This window comes from Bos javanicus, chromosome 20, assembly GCF_032452875.1.
Source record: "Bos javanicus breed banteng chromosome 20, ARS-OSU_banteng_1.0, whole genome shotgun sequence".
Classification (NCBI taxonomy): Eukaryota; Metazoa; Chordata; class Mammalia; order Artiodactyla; family Bovidae; genus Bos; species Bos javanicus.
Window position 1 is genome coordinate 4673714 of NC_083887.1, and position 24803 is coordinate 4698516.

Below are 24803 nucleotides of genomic sequence, written 5' to 3' on the forward strand. Positions count from 1 at the left end.
TAAGAATTCAGTGGAGTCTTAAGTATTACTTTTTTACCTCATTGTCTCATATTTGGTAAAACATATTTTTCTGATTCAGCTATCCCAGTATGAAATGATTCTGCCAGTATCAAGGTCAAGCATGTTGGAAGTGGTGATGGCCTTTTGTTACCACTTGTGACTAGAACAAGAAGAGCCTTCTGAAACTCAAAGCAATGCTATTCCAGAGTCCTAACTCCCTGCCAACTTTGACTGTGGCACAATCTGGCAGGATAAAACTCAGAGAAACAAATCAATTAGGAGTCAGTGATTTCATTCACTTCAGAGCAGGATACAGCCATTAATAAACCTTGATGGAAAGGTCTCTGTTAGCCAAAAGTCTGTCCTTTCCAAGACAACAGAAGATGCAAAGGCGGGAATACAACGTAATTCACTAGTAAGAGCTTTCAGTGGGCAGAGCCTCCTGCTGTGAAAAGAATCTGGGTCCTCCTTGAGCTCAAGAAACTGCTGCCCAGGAGAGGAGGTGAAAATACCTATATTCAAAGGGCAGTAACAGTGGAAGAGCTAACCATCTGCTGCAGTTTTTCCAAACGTGGTATTACAAGTGAGGATCATCTGTAATGTATTCCATGGAGATTTAATGCATGAATCTCATGAATGAGTGAGAGGAACCTGGCTCATACTTCGCAAGCTAGTTTTTCTATTGGGGTTTCGTTTTTAAACTCCAGTTGATATGGAAAATTAGAATGTGGTATCTTAGCCCTGGAGCTTCCCCCAGGGACTCGGTAAAGAGCCTACCTGCCAGTGCAAGAGACTCGGGTTTGATCCCTGTGTCGGGAAGATCTCCTGGAGAAGGAAATGGCAACCCAATCCACTATTCTCACCTGGGAAATCCCATAAACAGAGGAGCCCGGTGGCTACAATCCATGGGGTCGCAAAGAGTTGGACATGACTTAGTGACTAACAAAGTGTTGGCCTCAAGAAAATAATTAAAATCCTGCTACCAGTGGCGCTAGTGGTAAAGAATCCACCTGCCACTGCAGGAGACATGAGACACCAGTTCAATCCCTGGGTGGGGAAGATGCCCTGGAGAAGGGCATGGCAACCCACTCCAGTATTCTTGCCTGGAGAATCCCCATGGACAGAGGAGCCTGGTGGGCTACAGCCCATAGGGTTGCACAGAGTCAGACACAACTGAAGTGACTTAGCATGCATGCACGCATCTCCTGTGCAATAGGGAAAGTATTCATTCCCTCACTTCATTTTGAAGGATACAGAGGGAAGATTTAATTTCCTCTTTGGTACCTACATAGCCTTACCTATTAACATTGTGTACAAAAGTATTTTAGTAGCTGCTAAACTACACAGGCACCCCACTCCAGTACTCTTGCCTGGAAAATCCCATGGATGGAGGAGCCTGGTAGGCTGCAGTCCATGGGGTGGCGAAGAGTCAAGACACTGATGAGCGACTTCACTTTCACTTTTCACTTTCGGGCATTGGAGAAAGAAATGGCAACCCACTCCAGTGTTCTTGCCTAGAGAATCCCAGGGACGGGGAGCCTGGTGGGCTGCCGTCTATGGGGTCTCACAGAGTCGAACATGACTGAAGCGACTTAGCAGCAAACTACTAAAAGTAAGCCTAGAGCTATCTTTTCTTGCTATTTAGTCTGCTATGGATCTTCTAAATGATGTACTTGAAACAGTCTAATCATACTGTCATTCATTAAGTGCTCACTTTATGTGAAACACTATGGTAAGTGCTTTATATGAATTTTTTCACTCAGTTCTTATATCAACCCCATGAGGTACTTACAGAGGAGCCGCACAGAGGTTAAATAATTTGTTCTGGCTCACATACAGTAGAACAAGGTTTCAAACCCAGGTTGCTATTCAACCAGTACTTAATGACCATGTGCCAGGCATGAAAGGTAGAAGATGAACAATATAGGCTGGCCCTTGTCCTTTTGCAGCTTATGGTCTATGAAAGTCTGATTCAAAAGTGTGGTTTTGACACTCACATTATTACTTCCCTACATGTGTGCAAAGAGAAGCCACCTTTTTTTTCAAAGACAATTACTCCTAAGAGAAAACTGGCATCCTAAAGGAATCTGGCCAAGGATTTCTGTTCCCACATCCTCCTTTCCTTTTGCTTACTAAAATCATATTTCTGTACTGTGCTCAGAAGACGAATTCTGGGCCCTTAAGAAACATAAAGAGCAGCCTGGAAGCACAGGCTGTGATGACAGGACTGGGTTCTAGTCTCAGCTGGGTCATTTACAAGCTGCTTGACCTTGTGCAAGTAACTTAACTTTTCTGAACCTTGATTTCCCCGTCTAAAAAATTTGTGTATTACCACTGAGTGTTATTATGAACAGATTTAGGGAACATACACACACATAAACACTCAGGTCAAAGTGTTATATAGGCTTGTTTGTCTAGGCGCTTCTAGTAGCATTCTGTATGTACGATTGTGTACATAACGCCGTTTTAAAGATGCACGAAATCCAGTGTCTAGAGCAAATGTGCGCAATAAGTTGAATGAACGAACAGCTGCAGGCAAGGTCAGTTTCTCACTGAATTAAGTGGTTCAGATGGGGTTGTTGTGGACATTCATAAAACACTGGATGCAATCAATCCCCCTCCTAAATTAATGCCGTTTTCGTAGCTTCCCTCAAGTTTCAGTGAACTTAAACTGTAAAATGGGCATACGGGCATTTCAGGCCTCGCCGCGTAGTTGTAATATTAGATATAATGCTGGACGTGAAAGTATTTGAAAACAAAACATCCCGGACTAATGCGAATGTAGCTAAGTATCAGAGACGGCCCACGCCCACGCGGCAGCGACAAGCTTAGCCCCCGCTCCGCCCCCTCTTCCTGGTTTTTCCCGGCAACCCGCCCCTCCCGCGTCATGTGATAGGGGTACTCTGCCGGCCCGAGCTCCTGATTGGCCGAGCTGCAGGGCGCCTCGCGATTGGCCCGAGGCCGGCGGGCCCCCGCCTCTCTCCTCCTCCTCGCCGCGGCCCACGTGAGGGGGGCGAGTCACGCGATTTCCGGGAACCCGTCAGGAAGGACATAAACAAAACAAACCCGAGGCAGCATGGAGAGGGGCCGCGGCCCCTGCAGTGGAACCAGACCCAGCGCCTGAGCCGCCCCCACACCCACAGGTGAGGTCCGCTGCCCTCCGCCCGGAGCCCGCAGGTGCCTGGGCTAGGGGACGAGCCGGGCGGGGGGCGGAGGAGGGCCGCTGGCCTAAGAGGCGGCAGCGCCGGGACTCTGGGCCGGGTCGGCACGGGGCGGGGGCCGGGACTAGGACCGAGTCTGGGGGCGCGCGGGCTGCAGGCTGCCGCCCGCCGGTCACGGGGACTCCGGCTCCCCTCCCCCACCCCCGGCCCGGGACGGTTATATAAAAGCGCGGGGCAGCGGTAGAGGGACCTACGGGCGGACGGCAGGCTAGGCCAGGGGTGGGCAGTACTGAGCGTCCGCCCTGCCAGGCCTCCTGGCCCTTTACCGCTACCTCGGAGCCCGGGGCCGTGGCAGCCGGCAGCCGGCCTGTCAGAGAAGCGAGCGGGTGGGAGGGGCCGGGGAAGGGAGGGGAGGCGAGGCTGGCGGGGGAGGAGGAGAGAGAGGGGCGTGTGAGGAAGGGCCGGGGCCACGAAGGTTGGAACCAGGCTGGCAGGAGACGAGGAGGCGCGGGCTGCGGTTGGGGGGGTCCAGGCAGGGGTGTCTCGGGGGTAGCCGCTCCCCCTTCTCGTCCCCGCCCCAGTGACTGCCGAGAGGGGCCTCCCTCCCGGGATTTGTTTATATGTCTTCTCAAAGCAGCTTGAAGCGGCTTGGAGGCGGAGCTTTCGGCGCAGAGTGGCAGACGCTGCCATCCAATGGAGCAGGCAGACGGAGGCTGACGCGCCAATGGGCTTGGGGGAGGCGGTGTGATGGGACCCCCCCCCCCCCCCATTTGTTAGGCTGTGTCGGGGGTGGGCCGGGTGGGGCGGCCATGTTAGATGGGAGGGGACCGGTGGCGGTGGGTCACTGAGAGGGGAGGAGACAGGGCAAAGGGCAAGGGAACCGGGCCGGGGGCGTTTCGGGTGTCCGAAGGCGAGTCCGAGGGGACGATGAAGTAGCTCAGGGGAGCCTCACCCCGACCCACCGCTCTCCCCACCCGAGCAGAGGAGGCAGGGAAGTACCGAGGGCAGTCTAGCCGCCCCTTGGGGATGGTTCCTGGGAGTAGATGGAGCTCAGTTTCTGGGTTCTCCCTCTTTCTCGGCTTTAAGCTTCCTGACAAACCCGGCCGCCAAACCCTGTAATTGCCCTCCTTTAACCCAAGAAGGCAAACCTTTTTGCTGTTTCTGAGCGAGCTTGAGCCTTAAGAGTGCCTTAAGAAGGTACTTGGATAACTAGCGGTCTGAATTTGTGCACCAGGCCCCGGATAGAAGGAGGCAGTGAGGAGGAAGTTCTGTTTTTTTTGGATTTTACACGGAGGAGACCAGGACTAGAAAAGCCGAGAAAGTTAAGGGCTGGGCGGGGTCTCCATTTTTTTCATCAGGATACCTTCTAAAGATCAGGCCCTTCGTGCTTGCCCTGGTCCTGGTAGTAATTTGCCCCTCCTGCTTACATAAATTGATAGCCCTTAAATATACTTTCATGAGAAAACTTAGTCTTGAGAAAATTATTTAGGTTTGAAGGTTCTTTAGGACTCTTGTCTTGGGAATACCCTGCAGGTGAGAAATAGGATCAAGATCTGACTGCTTTTAAAAAAGCAAAAAAATGAGTCGTCTGTATAAATCTTGTGATTTATGGTAAACTGATTGTCACTTGGTTGTACTTTTAAATATTTTTTTCCCATTTTCTTGTAATCCAAAATAGCTAGGAGAAACACCAAAGATGAAAGAGGAATGGTATGAGTAATTAGAAAATCACTTATTTTACTTTGTTTTATGATTATTTTGGCATCACGTCGGCCGTATTAGATGCTTAATTTAGTTCTTTGTTAACATCACCTTACAACCTGTGACTCTCTTGGTATTCTCAAGGGTACCAGGCTGTTGATGCATCTTTGGTTAAACACTTATCCTCAGGAACATGCCTTAGGTATATCGTGAGGGGCTATTCAAGAGTTGACTGTATGTATTTAGGAATTTGCAATTATCTCCTATTTTGTTAACTGGAGAAAAATAATTGGTAAATAAATGGTTTATCGATTTCTGTATTTGATATGATTGACTCACGGTTCTGTTAAGGATATATAAAAATATAAATCCTGATTATTTGATAGACTACGAGTTCTTAAATATAATTTTTATGGCAAATGAAAGTATTTGCTCGCCTATTTTGTCTTATTCTAAGAATGACAAATAGATTCAACAAGACTTATTTGGATGTAACTTTTTTATGTGATTAATAATGCATCTTTGGAATTTTTAGACTAATAAGCATAGAAGGGCTAAATATATCTAGAAGAAGAGATTACCTCCACTTACCATCCCATTCTCTGTCATGACAGGGAAACAAACTTTGCCAGAAACGATGTCTTGGTTTACTAGTTTAATGTGCGTAGGTTCTTGGATGCAAGTGTAAGTAATAAAGGAATAATTAGTATGTCTCCTGGTGGTGGTGAGCTAAGTACAAGTGACAGTGAAAGCACAGTGAGTGTGCATGTTGATTCTGTTACTGTAGCAAAGTTTTAAAAGATTGTGAACTAAATTCACCGTTTGCTTTTATTTATCTTTTTCACCGTTTGCTTTTAAAATTTAATTTTTGGTGTAGATTGACAACTACATGACTTTCAGTGATTCAGCAGAGGTTTCTTTCCGTGTAGGTTTGTACTTGGATGTTTTGGGGACAAATCCTCTTTTACCATATTCAGTAGTTCAGCTTTCAGAGTAGATGAACTCTTGGACTGGACATAAATTTGTCAGATCATTGATTCTAATGATTCTAAGATAGAGTAACCTGTGCAGACTTTCTGTATAGGATGGAGTAGTAAATATTTATGCTTTGTCGGCCATGTAGTGTCTGTCACACCTACTCGGGTCTGCAGATTGTAGCATGAAAGCAGCCATAGACAGTATGTTTGGGGCTATAATCCAATAAAACTTTATTTATAAGAACAGGCTATATTTGAAGGCTGTAGTTTGTCTGTCGACCCATGTTCCAAGACATCAGTCTCTGGGTTTTAAGTACTTGGATGTTAAGTTATTGCATCGTATATAAACATGAACTTTGGGTAATATTTGAGCACTTGCAGAATGTATGTATCTCATGCCTTGAAGAACTTTTAGATTAAGACCACATGTCTACATTTTATTCTGCATTTTTATTTGCGAATAGATGTCTTCCTGAAAACCTGTTTAAACCAAATGTGGGAATGTCAAGTCTTATTTATTTTAGAGATGCATTCTGTTTGAAAAAAATTTGACTTTAAAATGTATCTAAGAACTTTAGTGTGTTAACTATTTGGAGAGAAGTTGGTCGAGTGAACAGATACCACACATAGATCTTATATATATCATACATGTAATTTGGGAGCCACATTGTTTGTTTTTGCCTGAGCTCTTTGTAGAATTCCCTAAATAGGATAGGGTGCTTTTTCAAACCAGACCGCCAAAATGTAGGTTGCCGCCCCTCCCCTTCCTTGGAAAATATCAGTGCTAAGTGCCCACTGAAGTGGAGATGCCGTAACTAAAAATGTTACACAGGCAAGTACTTTTTTCATGTGTAGCTTTCTATTTTGTTTTTATGTAGTATTTCACCAGTCTTGTTGATTCGAACTGGATTTCAGGGTGAGCATGAAAATTTAGAAAAGAGAATATATTGACCTCTTAAAACCAAAACGCATCCTGTGGCCTTCAGTCTCGTTTCTAGTTCTGGTTAACCTATGTTTGCCGGGGTGACTATGAGTGATTCAGTTTATTAATTTGTTAATGGTAAGGATTAGTGATTTTTTTTCTATTTCACAGGACTATTGGGAAATTGTTAATTATTCTCAAACTCTTGTACTTTGAATATGCTAATACTTCGGGTTTGCTTGAAACCGCCTAGCAAATACGTATTTAATTTTCTTTCTGTTAGTGATTGCCTCTCAGTTTCTCTTTTATTAGGACTTTCTGCACTCTACAGTGTTTCCCTACCTACTTAACAGCGAGCAACCTGAGGTCAGAGTCTTCCTCTTATTTCTGTATCACCAGTGCCTAACACCTTTTAGTGTTTTTGAACTGCTTAAATAAATGCTGCTGCTGCTGCTAAGTCACTTCAGTCGTGTCCAACTCTGTGTGACCCCAGAGACGGCAGCCCACCAGGCTCCCCCATCCCTGGGATTCTCCAGGCAAGAACACTGGAGTGGGTTACCATTTCCTTCTCCAGTGCATGAAAGTGAAAAGTGAAAGTGAAGTCACTCAGTCATGTCCGACTCTAGCGACCCCATGGACTGCAGCCTACCAGGCTCCTCCGTCCATGTGAGTAGATTGCTAAAAACTTCTAGATAGAAGGCAGTGAAGTCAGTCTACTATTAGTAGAGACCTTGGGGTTGGAAGGGAGTAATTAGTCCCCATCTGCTCCTCAAACAAAAAGTCTACATGTTAAAATTGACCCTTTTTTGTAAGAAAAACTATTTCGATGATTTTTTTTTTTTCGATGATTTCTTAAAAATCCCTTTATTTTTTGTTGTTGCTGTTGTTAGGTACATTCCATTAGTTAGACTCAAGTACTCCTTCCAGGAAAACAGCAACCAAAAACCTTGTTCTTTGTCCTGTGAATTTGTCATTAGCTCTTGGCACACTTGGTCTCTAGATGTTTGACAAATGTGAGCAAAATTTCTTCTTAGATGTTTGGGATAATTATTCATCTACATAGCAAGGGTCCCTTTACGGAGAAATATGTAAAATCATTCTTGCTAATAAGTCTGTTGTATCCCAATAACTTGGGTTAGATGTGGAGAGAGTTTGATGCAGGGGACTGCAGTGGGCTTCCCAGATGGCACAGTGGCAAGGAACCTGCCTGCCAGTGCAGGAGACACAAGAGACAAGGGTTTGATCCCTGGTTGGGAAGATCCCTTGGAGGAGGGCATGGAAGTTCACTCCAGTAGTCTTGCCTAGAGAGTCCCATAGACAAAGGAGCCTGGTGGACTATATAGTTCGTAGGGTCACAGAGAGTCAGAACTAAAGTGACTTAGCACACACGCAGTGGTACTTTGTGAATGCAGTACTATCTCATTCCGTTGCTAGCTAAGCCTTGTAAGCCTTTTCAGCTGTTCATGACATTTCTTCCAAAATTCGTGTTGGAAGTCTTCACCCCCAGCAGCCTTCTGAGCTATTCATTTCCTCACTAATTTCCAGCAACTCTGATCATCCTGTCATTCTGTCCTTTGGACAACACCCAAACCATATTTACATGTTTTGTTACAAAGTCATGTTTTCACTTACTTATCTTTCGATATTGTTGACGTTGACAAGTTTCTCGTGAGAGCATCATGAGCTTGCTGTTTTTTGTCCTTCAGTTTCCTTGTGGAACACTTAACGCTTTCTTCCAAGTAATGTTTTGTTTTGGCAAATTGACGCTCCCCCTTTTATTTTGTAGATAAATTTCCTACTTTGACTGCTATACGCTATTCCTGGTGCAATTTTCCTTCTGTTTTATATGTGCCATTCACTGAGAAATGAAAACAAAACTTAAAATGCTCTTTGACCGCGTAGGGAGACACTGGCGGTAAGGTAGATGTACTCTTGTTTGAAAGATACACTGTACTCCTTTCTTTGGCTGTACTGTGTGGCTTGTAGGATCTTAGTTCCCTGACCACACACAGATTATACCGGGGCCCTTGGCAGTGAAAGCACCAAGTCCTAACTCCTGGAACACCAGGGGATTCCCTCACTGTACCCTTTAAACAGAAAAGCTTCAAGGAGCCTGCTTTAAGACTTGTTGTGGAAGACTTATTAGTTTAGTCTCAAAGTTGTGTCCTACTCTTTGCGACCCAGTGGACTGTAGCCTGCCAGGCTCCTCTGTCCATGGAATTCTCTAGGCAAGAATACTGGAGTGGGTTGCCATTTTCTTCTCCAGGGGATCTTCCCGACCCAGGGATCATGCCTGCATCTCCTGCTTGGCAGGCAGATTCTTTACCACTGAGTCACCTGGGAATCATTGTAGAAGACTAGGTGGACTTTATAGTTTTTCAAATTGCTCTTTAGTAAAGGTTTCATCCTCGCTACTGACTCCTCTGCTGGAGTTGCCCATAGACTAGTAGAGGAGACAGATATTACAGTTCAACATTATGGTATTTAGAACAACGTGGATTCTGCCTGGAAAAGCTTCCCAGACAAGATGGCATTTAAACTGGGATTTGAAGACTAGTGAAAGAAATCAGAGAAGTCTGAAGGGTGTACAAGATGTATGGAGTGGGGTTGGGTATGGGAAGACTTCAGCAGAGGCAGAGGCAGAGACAGGAAGGGAAGGGGCTGCTTTGTGCGACTGGAGGGGGTGGGGGAAGAACTCTCCTGCTCTCCCTTCCCTCTGATTCCACGGGGCTGCTTTGCACTCCCAGGCCTCTGTTCTCTGTTCTCTTGCGCTCTGACTTTGGGCTCTTTTCCCCTGGTTTTTAGTTCTCCTTTTAGCCCCTCATCACGGCCTGACATGCCTCCCTTTTTCTGTTTTCTCATCTGTGGGCACCAGGTGCCCTTGATTCTGACGCAGTGTGTCCCTTACCTTCATCTCCTCGCCTCCATCCCTTCCTTTACTCTCTTTAGGTTCCTTTTCCTTTTCTTCCTTTTCTTTTTGCTTTGTTTGAAAAGAAAACAAAAATTCTTTCACAGTACTGTTAATTTTGCATATAAACAGCAGTAAATGTCTGAGTTGATTCCCTCTTGGGACATCTTATGTGATCAACTTGCCTTTGATACTTATCCAGGTACTAATTATTCATTTCTGTGAATTTCCTTTTTTGACGAATTTTTCCTTTGTGTTCAGAGATGCCTCTTCTCATAGGCTACAGTGCAGAATATTACTACTTATATTTTGTGTTTTTTACTTCTTATGTGCCTTAAACTTGTTGTGTGACGAGACCCAATTCAAATCTCACCTTTTCCTGAAATTTTCCCAAACTTTCCCAGGTAGAGATAGTAGTACTCTTCTCTGTAGTTTTATAGTATTTTTTGAATGCCTCTTTTTAGAACTAGCTTTATTGAGGAACAGGTTTTATAAATTCACTCAACTTTTAGTTTTGACAAATGTGTGCAGTTATTTAACCTCCTCTACAGTCATGATGTGGAATATTTCCATCACCACAGAAAGTTCCCTCATGCCCCTCTTCACTCCGGCTGCAATTACTGTTTACTTGCTGTCACCACAGTTTTTTCTTTTTTGTAATTTCATATAAGTACAGTCATAGAATCTGTTGTCTTATGAGTCTGACTGCTTTTACTTAACATAATGCTTTTGAGATTTATTCATGTTGTTTCAAGTATCAGCTGAGTACTTGTTATCATATGGATGTACCACAGTCTATCCATTTACCAGTCGATGGCTATTTGGGCTGCTTTCAGCTTTTAGGTTATTGTGAATAAAGATGCTATAGACATTCCTGTATAGTTCTTTTAAATACCTGTTTTCACATTACATTTCACCTGGAGGTAGAGTTGTGACTGGAGCAAGCTGGAAAGCACAGGCCAATGTCAGGTGATGGCTCTCAACTCCAGTTCAGGTGATTGTGCTGGGAGTATGTCCCCAGTGTTGTCAGGTGTGTTTTTCCCCCTCAAGAGAGAGGTATTTGATAACAGGATACAGAAATTTTATGAGATTTCCAATTCAAGTTCTGACAGTTAAAATTTAACTTTTTACAGACACTACTGTGTCGGCTGAACAAAATCCATAGGTAGGCATTGATTGATTTATTTATTGATTTATGGCTGTGATTCAGTTTGAGAACTTTGCTTTAAATTTTCCGTTTTTTTGAGAATTCCCCAGTGGTCCAATGGTTAGGTCTCAGTACTTTCACTGTCAACACCCAGGTTCAGTCCCTGGTTGGGGAACTAAGAACCTACAAGCCACACAGCCAAACAAAAATGAACAAAGAAAGAAACAGCTGCAGTTTTTGTCTCTTGTTTTAAATTGTACATACTCTTAGTAGATTGACCTTATTAGGCTCTTGTTACCTTGTTTTATACCTTAGCACAATAACTTGCTGGTTTCCCAAACTCCCAAGTTAAAAACTATTAAGTTACTGTAAATGAATTTTCTTCTTTACTCTCCTTGGGGGGACGTAAGAATTATGAGTGTCTAATGGAAGAATGGGACTAGGTTCTGGTTACTCCTTGAATTTCTCTGCTGTTAGCGCTGATTCTATTCAAAGCTATGTTTTCTCAGCAGTTGGGATAGTCTACCTCCTTTGTTTTGATGTATTGTGAACCTTGTTGAGACAAGTATAGTGTAGATTAAACTGTATGTGTATGTGTGTGTGTTCTTCAGAAACTGTGTAAGGTCTTTTAAGTACAAAGATAAGTTTTGTATAAATCTGTTCCCTCCAGTTACTCAGACTGTTTGGTGAAGCCAGTGTAAATGACTATAAAAAGAGGTAAAATGTATGTGATTTTTTTGAAGAAAAGAGCAATAATCTCTCAGAAGAAGCCCTTTTCCTTGTAACTTTTTCTCCAGTTCTTTATTGTGTACAGAGATGACTAGTTTGCAACTTTATGAACTACTTTGTGAACCCAAAGATTGTTTTGCTGATTAAACCGGCATAATGGACATCTCACCCTCACACAGCGGGAGTGAGGGTGTCACATGGCCTGTGCTGCCTGCATATCCTCTATTCACCCTAGATTCAGGCAGCTGGGTTTGTGATAATTAAGTTTGGAATTCAAGTTAGGATTCCATGTTGAATTTAGGTTTGTATATTCAGTAGCAGCCATATCTGAGGAACATCTTATACTGAGGAAGGAATCAGAAAACAAAAAATAGCCACCATTTATTGAGTGTCTGTTTTGTGCCAGGGCTAGATTCTTTACATATTATCATGAATCACAGTATCCCTGGGGAATTCTTGTATTTACAGATAAAACAGGTGAGAATGTGGAACAAAATCCCAGATACTCAGCAGAACTTTATATCTTGAATCTAGAGTTTGCTTCTCATTTTGTTGTGATTATTTAGTCACTCAGTCATGTTGGACTCTTGTAATTCCATGAACTGTATCTTGCCAGGCTCCTGTGTCCAAGGGATTTTCCAGACAAGAATACTGGAATGGGTTGCCATTTCCTTCTCCAGGGAATCTTCCCAGGGATTGAACCCATATCTCTTGCTTGGCCAGTAGATTCTTCACTGCTGAGCTACCAGAGAAGCCCTTTCAGGAGTAGTAGAGCCAAAGAGGCAGCCACCATTTCTCAGTGTATTCAACTGTATTCACAACCTCTGTAGCCCTTGGGCCATAACCTCTGTACCTGTATAGTCCTGAGCCAGTGGCATATAATAGCCCATTTCACACTAGGAAGGAATTTGAAGGGAATTTAAAAATTGCCTCTAGCGTATATACATTCATGCTACTTTTGAAAAGCATCAACTCTGAGAAAGGAGTCAGGAGACAGTAAATTTTGAGGAAGGGCCCAGATCTCTGATTGCCAGAGCACTGGCGCTGTTAGGGTCGGCCCGAGTGGGTGTCTCCCTGACCCGCTGCTGCGTGGCTCAGGTGTGCTCTCACACGCACTGCTGTTTTTGTGCTGCTACCTTTAATTGTATTGTTCCTTTTTATGTTTTGTAGATTTTTGTAGAACAGTTCAGAAAGTGAAATGATTCTTTAAAACTCCAGTGTTGAACCTGAATAAAATATTTGTCTTAGTTACAAATGTGTGTGTGTGAAATAGAGAAAGCAAAGGAGAGAGAATAGTGTAACATGCATTAGTCTAGTGCCTGGATTCAGTTGGTTTAAATAAGTTTTAATCCTATTCTTTCCTTTATTCTCTCCTCCCTAGACAAAAATTATTTACTATCTTTAAAATTGACTGGAATTTGAACAGTACTCTTCCTGGAAATTAAAAAAAAAAATTCAGGAGTGGTTCAAGACTCAAATTAACAAGCTTGTAGAAGCTTGTACAAGATACTTCGGAGCACATGAAAGATGCTTAATAAATATATATTGAATGACTTCTTTGTAATGTCCTCTTTCTGTATGAAGAATGACACGCTTCTGACTCCTTATCTAGAATGACCCGTGGTCTTAGGAGGTTTCCTATTCATGGAACTCTTGTCTGGATGCTCGTGCTGAGCAAAGCATTACTCTTGACACTGCAGTAATAGACATGAGATATAATAGTCATTCTTAAAGATTTTACAATCTCTGATAGAAAAGGCAAGCGTTTGGGAGGAGAAAGAGGAAAAACATAAGCAAAGGCATGAAAAGCCGGAGTCTCACTGCTGGAGATCCTTAGTGAAGTGGGATTGTAACTGAGGACTTGGGGGAGATTGTAAGATTAAGCTGATACTGTTATATTTATTAGAGAGGGGTGGAAGTTAGGGTATTGAAAGATAGTTTCCTTGTGTCTGAGTATTTTGAACATTATCCAGGAGATAATGTTAGTTGCTGAAAACTTACCAGCACATTGCTAATATGATGTGGTAGTTTAGGGAGAATAATTTGATAATGGAGCATAAGAAGTGGAGAGAGGGAAAGGTTGGAAGCAAAGAGATCTGTAGGGCAATTACTGGGACAGTAAATAGAAAATGATAAGGTTCCAACAGGGGTTGAGAAAGTGGGAAAGGCAAAGTCAGACAGGTACATGCATCCTCTGTACAAGGTTAAATTGTCGGTATATTTTTAATAAAGAGGCTGATGTCATTTAAAACACAGCAAGTGGGGAGGAGGAAGAGAGTCAAGGCTGAGATCAGTGTCACACACCTGAATGTCTGATAATGGTGGTACTGTTGACAGAATAAACCTTTGAGTGGGGAGGTGGCGTGTTGTGTCTGAGGTCATGGGCTGTAAGTGATCTAGGAAAATACCTGTACCTGGGTCTCAGTAGAGACGGTTCACTGGTGTGTTTAGGATGAAGACACAGATTTGGGAGGCCTTTGGAGATGACCTTTGAGACATTGACGATAGAGACAGTCTGATAGTTTGCACAGAGGCATCCATTTACTGAATGACCTTGGACAACCCATCGTTGGTGAACTTTTCAAATTAGAGTCCGGCGGTTGGACAGAGGGTGAGGGTGCTGATGATGCTGATACTAACCCTAATCACTCCACCGGGTTGTATTCAGTGGCAGGGTATGGTAGTGTGCTTCGTAATCTGTGAACAGTAGCACCAAATAGAAACTGAGCATTTGTCATGAGCTGTCAAGGGCGGCTGTGGTTAGAAATGCATTCATTCTTTGGTTCTGTCTTTTATTCTTATGGTTCAAACAACTTAATTGGCAGGTATTAAGACTGCAGAAAGACCCTAGTATTTAATAGCTGATGGTTTTCAGAAATAAAAACTCTTCCCATTCGACTCACACTGAAAGAAACCTGCCTTCATAGTCTTTCTTATTGGTTCCGAAAGTGGTTTAAATAAGCTCTCGTGTCTTGTCTCTGGTTATCGTTGAGCCAGAGTTTGGGGAGTGACAGGATGAGATGATTGGATGGTGTCACTGACTCAGTGGCCATGAGTCTAAGCAAGCTCTGGGAGATAGGAAAGGCCCAGGAAGCCTGGGGTGCTGCAGTTCCTGGGGTTGCAAAGAGTCAGACATGGCTTAGCAAGTGAACAACAAAGATTTTGGAAAGGAATTCTCTGAGAGGGCTCGTGTCTTTCTCTAAGACAGCATTCCAAGGAGAGATCACTTTTGAGATTTAGTATATTTTCTCAGCTCTTCAGGATTTTCAGGAAAACGTGGTTTTAACTTTTAATTAAGTGTTGCCACCAACCCGATTTACCTCCTTATTTTTAGAATCCTGAGTGTGAGGATAAAAGGAGACTATTGGGCTGCCCAGGGTTGAGGAGTTCACAAGGTGTTACGACTGGAGGATCACATCCCAACTGGATTAACATCTGTTTAGAATAACCATCTAGTTTGAAATTTGCTTGCTTGTTTCCCATATGTTGGACTCTAGAGAGCTGCTGTTGAAGGGTAGAAAGGAGTGACAGGTTCATAGGGTTTACACGATGTGATGAAGGGAGAACACAGCCCCCACGTTTTCTATAATGAATCCCTTGCATAGTCAGCCTCTGCGTCCTCAGTGGTTTGGTGACTGGTAAAACAGCTTGATTTAGTAAGCCTCTGCAGGTCTGTTTTGTTCAACTCGTGGTAGTAGTTTTCTAAAGGAAAAGAATTATTGAGTGGGGCATTTGAAGTGTAGCAGTTTGGATGGAATGTGTGGCGGTCTTTCCTTCCTCCCTCTCCCCCTTCCCTTTCTTTCATCTTGGGGATTAAATCGCAGGGGAAACGATTTATTTAAATTAGGGGTCAGGATGGTTACCACCTACAGAGAGAGAACCCAAGAACTCTGCCACATGAAAGGAATGATGAACATAAGCTAGCAGCGTTTAGGAACGATCAAAATAAACCATGATATATAAATTATATAACTATAAATGTGATGGCCTTTCTTACCACAAGTGTTGTTTAAAAAAATTTTCCTAGTGGGGAATTCGCTGGCAGTCATTAAGACTCTGTGCTTCCACTGCAGGAAGCACAGGTTCAATCCCTGGTCAGGGAGCAAAGATCCTGTAAGCTGTGTGTGGCAAGTCAGAATAATGATAATCATAAAATTTTGGCTTGTGGTAAAATAAACATTAATTTTACCATTTAAACCACATTGTGTATAATTCAGTGGCATTAAGTGCATTGACAGTTTTGGGTAACCATCACCACTGTTCTGAAATATCTAGAATATTTTCATCACCCCAAACAGAAATTCTTTACCCAGTAAACAATAACTCTCCCAGCCTCTGATAGCCTCTCTTCTTTCTGTCTCCATGAATTTGCCTTTTCTGGTACTTCATTTAAGTGGAATCGTATAGTATTTGTCTCGTGTGTCTGATTTGTCTCACTTAGCATGCTGTTTGCAAAGCTCATCCATGTTGTAGCATGTATCAGAACGGCGTTCCTGTTATGACTGAATAATGCTCCACTGTGTGCATCTGTTAATGACCACTGGGATTGTTCTTCCTTTTGGCTCTTGTGAATAATGCTGCTGTGAATATGGGTGTACATGTATTTGTTTGAGTTCCTGCTTTCGATTTCTTTGGGTATGTATCCAGACGTGGAATTTCCAGATCAGACAGTAATTCTGTGTTTAGCTTTTTAAGGAATCACTGAACTGTTTCTCAGCTGTACTGTTTCACATTCCCATCAGCAGTGCACAACGTTTCTGATTTTTCCATATCCTCACCAACACTTGTTATTTTCCATTATTTGGCTGTTAACCATCCTGGATGGGTGTGTCAGATTTTTTAACATGTATTCTGATGATTCAGGCGTGCTGCTTACCATTGTGAGGAACTGGTTTCTACAAGATAATAAAAAAGAGCCGTAGCCTAAGTTGGTGCCACATAGAAGGGGACCTCTAGGGACTCTAACCATCATATATACAGTATTGGCCTACTGATAAGGATTTTCATTTAGAAAGCAATTTTTATGTCTCTTGCCTGGAGAAGGAAATGGCAACCCTCTCCCATTATTCTTGCCTGGGAAATCCCGTGAACAGAGGAGCCTGGTGGGCTACTGTCTATGGGGTCACAAAGAGCCGGATGCAACTTAGTGACTAAACAACAATATTTTTCTCGATGTCAACTTTTTTTTAAGATATGGACTCTTAGGAATTAGCTGGAACCCTCAGATTGGGAAGGGGCACAATTTAGGAGCTCTTGGATATGTGTGAGCTGCCTGGGTCACACTAGTCAGCTCTTGGGGTTTGGCTTTTAAAGTTTGGATTAGTGTTGTGAGCAGTCTCGAGAATGAACCTTTACTAAAAGTCTTCTGACCTTTCCTGTCATCCTGCTTGACCTTCACTTTGCCTAATGAACATAGTAAGCCTCAATGTGTATTCAAATGGAAAACCAGAAAAACTTAGGGTAGGGTCTGGTGGGGAGGGCTGTGAAAGCGACTGAAGCTGTGACTGTCTTCACGTGGTACTGTTGCTGCTTATAAATAAATCATTCAGCCCATTTCATTGCTTTAGAGAAGTCAACTCAGTTGTCCAGTCATGTCTGATTCTTTGCGACCCCGCGGACTGCAGCACACCAGGCTTCCCTGTCCATCACCGACTCCCAGAGCTTGCTCAAACTTATGTCCATTGAGTCAGTGATGCCATCCAACCATCTCATCCTCTGTTGTCCCCTTCTCCTGCCTTCAGTCTTTCCCAGCATCAGAGTCTTTTCCAATGAGTCAGTTCTTCGCATCAGGTGGCCAAAATATTGGAGCTTCAGCTTCAGCATCAGTCCTTCCAATGAATTTTCAGGACTCATTTCTTTTAGGATTTACTGGTTCGATCTCCTTGCAGTCCAAGGGACTCTCAAGAGTCTTCTCCAACACTACAGTTCAAAACCATCAATTCTTTGGTGCTCAGCTTTCTTTTTGGTCCAACTCACATCCATACATGATTACTGGAAAAAAATCATAGCTTTGACTAGATGGACCTTTGTCGGCAAAGTAATGTCTCTGCTTTTTAATATGCTGTTTATGTTGGTCATAGCTTTTCTTCGAAGGAGCAAGTGTCTTTTAATTTCATGGCTGCAGTCAACATCTGCAGTGATTTTGGAGCCCAAGAAAATAAAGTCTGTCACTGTTTCCATTGTTTCCCCATCTATTTGCCATGAAGTGATGGGATCAGATGCCATGATCTTAGTGTTTTAAATATTGAGTTTTAAGCCAGTTTTTTCACTCTTCTCTTTCACTTTCACCAAGAGGATCTTCACTTCCTCTTCGCTTTCTGCCATAAGGGTGGTGTCATCTGCATATCTGAGGTTATTGATATTTCTCTTGGCAATCTTGATTCTAGCTTGTATTCATCCAGCCTGGTATTTTGCATGATGTACTCTGCATAGAAGTTAAATAAGCAGAGTGACAATGTAGCCTTGATGTACTTCTTTCCCAATCTGGAACCAGTCCGTTGTTCCATGTCAGGTTCTAACTGTTGCTTCTTGACCTGCATGCAGATTTCTCAGGAGGCAGGTCAGGTGGTCTGGTAGTCCCATCTCTTTAAGAATTTCCCACAGTTGGTTGTGATCCACACAGTCAAAGGCTTTGGTGTAGTCAATAAAACAGAAGTAGATGTTTTTCTGGAACTTTCTTGCTGTTTCGATGATCCAGCAGATGTTGGCAATTTGATCTCTGGTTCCTCTGCGTTTTCTAAATCCAGCTTGAACATCTGGAAGTTCTCCATTCACATACTGTTGGAAGCCTTGTTTGGAGAATTTTGAGCATTACTTTGCTAGCATGTGAGATGAGTGCAATGGTGTGGTAATTGAACATTCTTTGGCATTGTTTTCTTTGGGATTGGAATGAAAGCTGACCTTTTCCAGTCCTGTGGCCACTGCTGAGTTTTCCAAATTTGCTGATATACTGAGTGCAGCACTTTCACAGCATCATCTTTTAGGATGATGCTTTAGAAAAGTAGTTCTCTGTTACTGAAGTATCTTCCTGCACCTAGGAGCTCTTGTTGAGTAGTCTTGAATGAGCCCAAGTACAGAAAATCTATTGGTAAATATTATTTCTGATGGACCACAGTCCTCTTTCTTGAAAGACTCATAAAACTGTACTGGGGACTAGTGAGCTAGAGCTGTGAATGAGGAAGTAATAACTAGGGGAATTAATTTAGCCTTTCCCCTAGCTGTCATTGTTGGGTTTTTGTTTCTTCCTGGCGTAACCACCAGTCCTTGAGGTCAGCTTGAGGGCAGGGTGGAGGATTTTATGATCAAATAAGTTTGAGAAATGAGATCTGCTCTGTTCATCTATTGGTGATTTATAATGCACATTAGAAGCTAGTATCTTAAAGTTTCCAAGAGATTCTGCATAAAGGCAGTGTAACAGCTTTAACATGATATTTTCCTAACCTTACAACACTTCTGTTGGGTAACCGTTTAAAATTCTTAGGAACGAATATTCCTTAGGTCAGACATGTGGAAATGATCATTAACTTTTTACATGCTTTAATATCAAAAACTTTGAGTAGAACATGGATATTCTTGAGCCCACAGAAGTGTGAAGGCTTCCCCCAGAAGCATGTTACTACACCTTCCTCCTAGTGTTACTTGGCCATCTAATGTGCCTTCTGTGTAGGAGATAGTTTTGGAGCAGTTGTCATTATGGAAGATTCTGTTTAATGGTAACTGCTGTAGAAGCCCTTACTCTTTTTTTTTTTCTCTTGCAGCTTTGGTCAGGGAGTTTGTCTCTTCTTGGCTGTTTCACAGTAGATGTTTGGAACAGTACCAAGTACTTCTGTGAAATGGGTGCAAAATGCTGGGGATGAGGATAGTTGGTATTGTGAGCTTGAGTCATCAGTTTTAGAGATTGGGTGAGTTTATTGTCACTATAAAGGCCCTGCTGCCTGGGGTAGAATTGACCCACGTCTCATCCTTTTTGCTGCCACCTAATGGCACCCCACTCCAGTACTCTTGCCTGGAAAATCCCATGGATGGAGGAGCCTGGTAGGCTGTAGTCCTTGGGGTCGCTGAGTCGGACACAACTGAGCGACTTCACTTTCACTTTTCACTTTCATGTATTGGAGAAGGCAATGGCAACCCACTCCAGTGTTCTTGCTTGGAGAATCCCAGGGACGGGGGAGCCTGGTGGGCTGCCGTCTATGGGGTCGCACAGAGTCAGACACGACTGAAGCGACTTAACTTAGCTTAAGAGACTAGGAGGAGCAACTGAAGACCTTTTCCCCAGGAGAACAAGCTCCATTCTCTGCATAGTGGATACCCTGTCTTTGGGAGTTGGTGTCTTGAAAATATACAGCCTTGTTGCTAACAGCTGTCACAGATGTTGAGTTTCTGAGCTGGACTAGCTGTGGGAGAAAATAATGCATTGGCAAAATATACCTATTGATAATAATCACCTTTCAGATCTATTTCATTACTACATCTTAATTTAATATATCATTTAAATCTCATAACATCTCTATTACATAGTTAAGAGAGAATAGTTGTAATTCCTCAGTCTGGGAGATAAGAAATAGCAACTTATTCTAATTCATAAGGCTGTTTATTTTTTTTTTTAATTCAAATATAGTTAATGTGTAGTACTATATTAGTTTCAAGTGTACAGCAAAGAGATTCAGTTATACACACATATGTATGTATATACACATACACACATATATATGTATTCTTTTTCAGGTTCGTTTCCCTTATAGGTTATTATAATACTGAGCATGGTTCCCCATGCTCTTCAGTAGGTCCTTGTTGGTTATATACTTTATATATAATAGTGTATATGTTAATCCCAGACACCTGATTCATCTCCCCCACCTCCCTTTGGTGACCAAAAGTCTGCTTTCTATGTCTGTGAGTTCATTTCTGTTTTGTAAATAAGCTCATTTACATTTGTATAATTTCTTTAGATTCCAGAAATAAGCTATATTATACAGTTTTTCTTTCTCTATCTGGGATACTTCACTTAATATGATAATCTCTAAGTCTATTGATGCTGCTGCAGATGTCATCATTTCATTATTTTTTATGGCTGAGTAGTATTCCATTGTATACCACATCTTTATCCCTTCCTCTTTGTCAGTGGACGTTTAGGTTGCCTTCATGTCTTGACTACGGTAATAGTGAAGCAGTGAATGTTGTGGTACATGTATATTTCAAATTAGAGTTTTCTCCAGATATGTGCCCAAGAATGGGATTATAGGATCATATGATTACTCCGTTTTTAGTTTTTTAAGGAACCTCCATGCTATTCACCATAGTGTTTACACCAGTTTACATTCCCACCAGCAATATATGAGAGTTCCTTTTTCCCCATAACCTCTTTGGTATTTATTGTTTGTAGATTTTTTTAATGATGCTCATTCTGACTGGCATATAGTGATACTTAATTGTAGTTTTGATATGCATTTCTTTAATAATTAGTAACATTGAGCATCTTTCATGTGCGTCTTGGCTAGCTGTATGTTTTCTATGGAGAAGTGTCCATGTAGATCTTCTGCCTACTTTTTGATTGCGTTGTTTGTTTTTTGATATTAAGCTGTATGAGCTGTTTGTATATTTTGGAAATCAATCCTTTGTTGATAGTGTTGTTTCCAAATGTTTTCTCCCAGTTCCTCGGTTGTCTTTTTTTGTTTATGGTTCCCTTTGCTGTGCAAAAGCTTTTAAATTTCGCTGTGTGTGTGCCCTCAGTTGCTCAGTTGTGTTCCAGTCTTTGTGACCCCATGGACTGTAGCCTGCCAGGCTCCTCTGTCCATGGGATTTCCCAGACAGGAATACTGGAGTGGGTTGCCATTTCCTTTTCCAGGGGATCTTCCCAATCCCAGTATCGAACCAGAGGCTCTTCCTCAGCTCCTCCATCAATAGGCAGATTCTATTTTTGTTTTTATTTCCATTACTCTAGGAGATGAATCGCCCCAAAAATCACTGTGATTTATTTCAGAGTGTTCTGCCTATGTTTTCTCTAGGGAGTTTAAAATATCTGGCCTTAACATTTAGGTCTTTAATCCATTTTGAGTGGATTATTTTATTTTGTATATGGTGATAGAGAATGTGCTAATTTCATTCTTTTGCATGAAGTGTACAGTTTCCACAGCACCACGCAGAGATTGTCTTTTCTCCATCGTATGGCCTTGCCTCCTTGGTCACAGAGTGACTGACCGTAAGTGTGTGGGTCTGTTTCTGGGCCTTCTGTCCTGGTCCGTTGATCTGTGTGTCTGTTTTTGTGTCAGTGCCATCCTGTTCTGATTACTGTGACTTTAAAGTAGTCTGAAGAGTTTGGTTCCTCCAGCTCCATTCTTCTTTCTCAAGATTATTTTGGCTACTCAGGGTCTTTTAATCTTACAGATTAAAAAAAATTTTTTTGTTCCAGTTCTGTGAATTTGATAGGGATTTCTTTGAATTCTGTAGATTGCCTTTGGTAGTATGGTTGTTTAAATAATATTGATTTTTCTAGTCCAAGAACATGGTATATCTTTTTCATCTGTGTCATCTTCAGTTTCTTTCATTAACATTTTATAGTTTTTGGAGTACTGGTGTTTTGTCTCCTTAGGTAGGCTTATTCCTAGGTATTTAATTCTTTTTGACATGATTGTAAATGGGATTGTTTCCTTAATTTCTCTTTCTGATATTTCTTTGTTAGTATTCAGAAATGGAACAGATTTCTGTATATTAATTTTATATTCAGCAACTTTACCAAATTCATGGATGAGCTCTAGTAGTTTTCTACTACTAGATTGCTGGGAGAAATATCAACAGCCTCAGATAGGCAGATGATACCACCCTTATGGCAGAAAGTGAGGAGGAACTAAAGAGCCTCTTGATGAAGGTGAAAGAGGAGAGTGAAAAAGCTGGCTTAAAACTCAGCATTCAGAAAACTAAGATCATGGTATCTGGTCCCATCACTTCATGGCAAATAGTAGATGGGGAAACAATGGACAGATTTTATTTTCTTGGGCTCTAAAATCACTGCAGATGGTGACTGCAGCCATGAAATTAAAAGAAACTTGCTCCTTGGAAGAAAAGCTATTACAAACCTATACAGCATAATAAAACTAGAGACATTACTCTGCTGACAAAAGTCCATCTAGTCAAAGCTATGGTTTTTCCAGTAGTCATGTATGGATGTGAGAGTTGGACCAAAAAGAAAGTTGAACACCAAAGAATTGATGTTTTTGAACTGTGGTGTTGGAGTAGACTCTTGAGAAGTCCCTTGGACTGCAGGGAGATCCAACCAGTCAATCCTAAAGGAAGTCAGTCCTAAATACTCATTGGAAGGACTGATGCTGAAGATCCAATACTTTGGCCACCTGATGCGAAGAACTGACTCATTGGAAAAGACCCTGATGCTGGGGAAGATGGAAGGCAGGAGGAGAAGGGGACAACAGAGGATGAGATGGTTGGATGGCATCACTGACTCAACGGACATGAGTTTGAGCAGGCTCTGGGATTGGTGATGGACAGGGAAGCCTGGCGTGCTACAGTCCATGGGGTGGCAAAGAGTTGGATACAGCTGAGCGACTGAACAATAACAGCAGTGCATCCTTTAAGAGTGAAATCGCTATTTCCCTGGGAAGCTTCTACAATTAAGCTCTGCTGGCCTTCAAAGCTAAATGCTCTAGAAGCTCTACCTGGTGCCAGATCCCAAGGCTGGGGTCTCTGATGTGGGGCTTAGAACTCTCACTCTGTGGGGGAATCTCTGTAATGTAATCATTCTCCAGTGTGTGGTTGTCCAATCTCAGGGATATGGAATTTGATTATATTGCAAGTATGCTCCTTGTACTGATCTCATTGTGGTTTTCTGTCTTTATGTCTTTAGCTGTTGAGGATCTTTTCTGGTAGGTTTCAGTCTTTTTCAACAGTGTTTGTTCTGCAGATTGTTGTGATTTTGGTGTGCCTATGAGAGATGGTGAATTTAGGTTCCTTCTACTCTGACATCTTGGTTACTCTCCTATTTAATTATGGAATCAAAACTGGAATGCAAGCCTTTTGTCTCCCAAACAAGTGCTCTTTTTGCTAATGCATGGACAAGTTTGTTCTACTGCCATGTGTTTAAAATAACATTTTAAATGAATATTTGTATTCGTATGGAAGTTTTATAGCTTCCCTGGTGGCTCAGATGGTAAAAGAGCCCAACAAATGGTGGCTCAGATGGTTTAAAAAAAGGGGGGGATTTTTATGGCTTAGAAAATTTGGTAGCAGGAATAATATTACTTACTTTCTAGAGATGAAGAAAATGAAATTTAGAAAGATTGACCTACCCAATGTTGTAGAGTTTTCAAGTGAGAACTGTGACTGGAACTTAGCCTTTTTTGTCCAATGTTTCCCTGATAAACCACGCTGTTGGTACATGGTGTCTGTAGTAAATGCCAAACCACGCTGTTGGTACATAGTGTTTATAGTAGATGCCAGTAAATATATCTTGATGAGAACTGAACATCTTCTTGAGCCTTTAACCCTGTTGCTAGAAAGGGTAACTTCCAGGTTTTAGAAGAGTATCAAACTTTTCTCCCAGACCAGGATTAGATGGTAAAGAATTTGCCTGCAATGCAGGAGACCTAGGTTTGATCCCTGGATCAGGAAGATTCCCCGAGAAGGGGTGGCAACCCACTCCAGTATTCTTGCCTGGAAAATTCCATGGACAGAGGAGTCTGGCGGGCTGCAGTTCATGGGGTCACAAAAGAGTTGGACACGGCTGAGCAGCTAACACACACACACTAACCAGTCCACTTTGTTGAATGCATCGCTTGAGTGCTTTGTGTTTTGGGGGGAGGGGGATCTAAGTAATAGATCTGGAAGAGACAGCTGACCTTGTTTCACACAGGAGTCAGGGGAAGAGTTAGGACTGAGATTGCATATCAGCAGTAGGTTCAAGGCATGAAGCCACTTAAAGGGCATTTGGGCCAGAACTAGCCTTTGGCACGAGCAGGCATCGGTCCATTTAAACTGTAGCACTGGATTGAGATGCATAGTTCATGCTGTTTCTAGGCCCAGGTTGAGCACTTGAAGGTATTTCCTAGGCTAGAACAGTGCCCTGGGAATGACAGCCAGCTAGAGAGAAGAGCCCAACAAAGATCTCGGAAATGCAGATGATAATTCAATTTAAGTACTAATCCAACTGAGTAGAATAGTTATCGAGTCCTTGTTGACTCTCACTTATTTGTTCAGCAAGAGGTCTCTGAAGTTGGTATTTACCACTGTAAAGCTCTAGGCCAGAGAATGT

The 24803-nt window shown here is 42.4% G+C and overlaps 1 protein-coding gene across 4 annotated transcripts in view; it reads left to right on the plus strand.

The window, feature by feature from the left end:
• The first annotated feature begins 3050 nt into the window (after nt 1–3050).
• CREBRF (CREB3 regulatory factor) overlaps nt 3051–24803 on the plus strand; it is a 64999-nt gene continuing 43246 nt past the window's right edge. For 2 of the 4 annotated variants that reach the window (XM_061393227.1, XM_061393226.1), the window contains exon 1: nt 3051–3143. The gene's annotated coding sequence lies outside the window, so the exon portion shown is untranslated. Of the gene's footprint in view, nt 3144–3965; nt 4695–24803 lie in introns of those variants that run through there. The other 2 variants (XM_061393230.1, XM_061393228.1) reach the window with 1 other exon arrangement.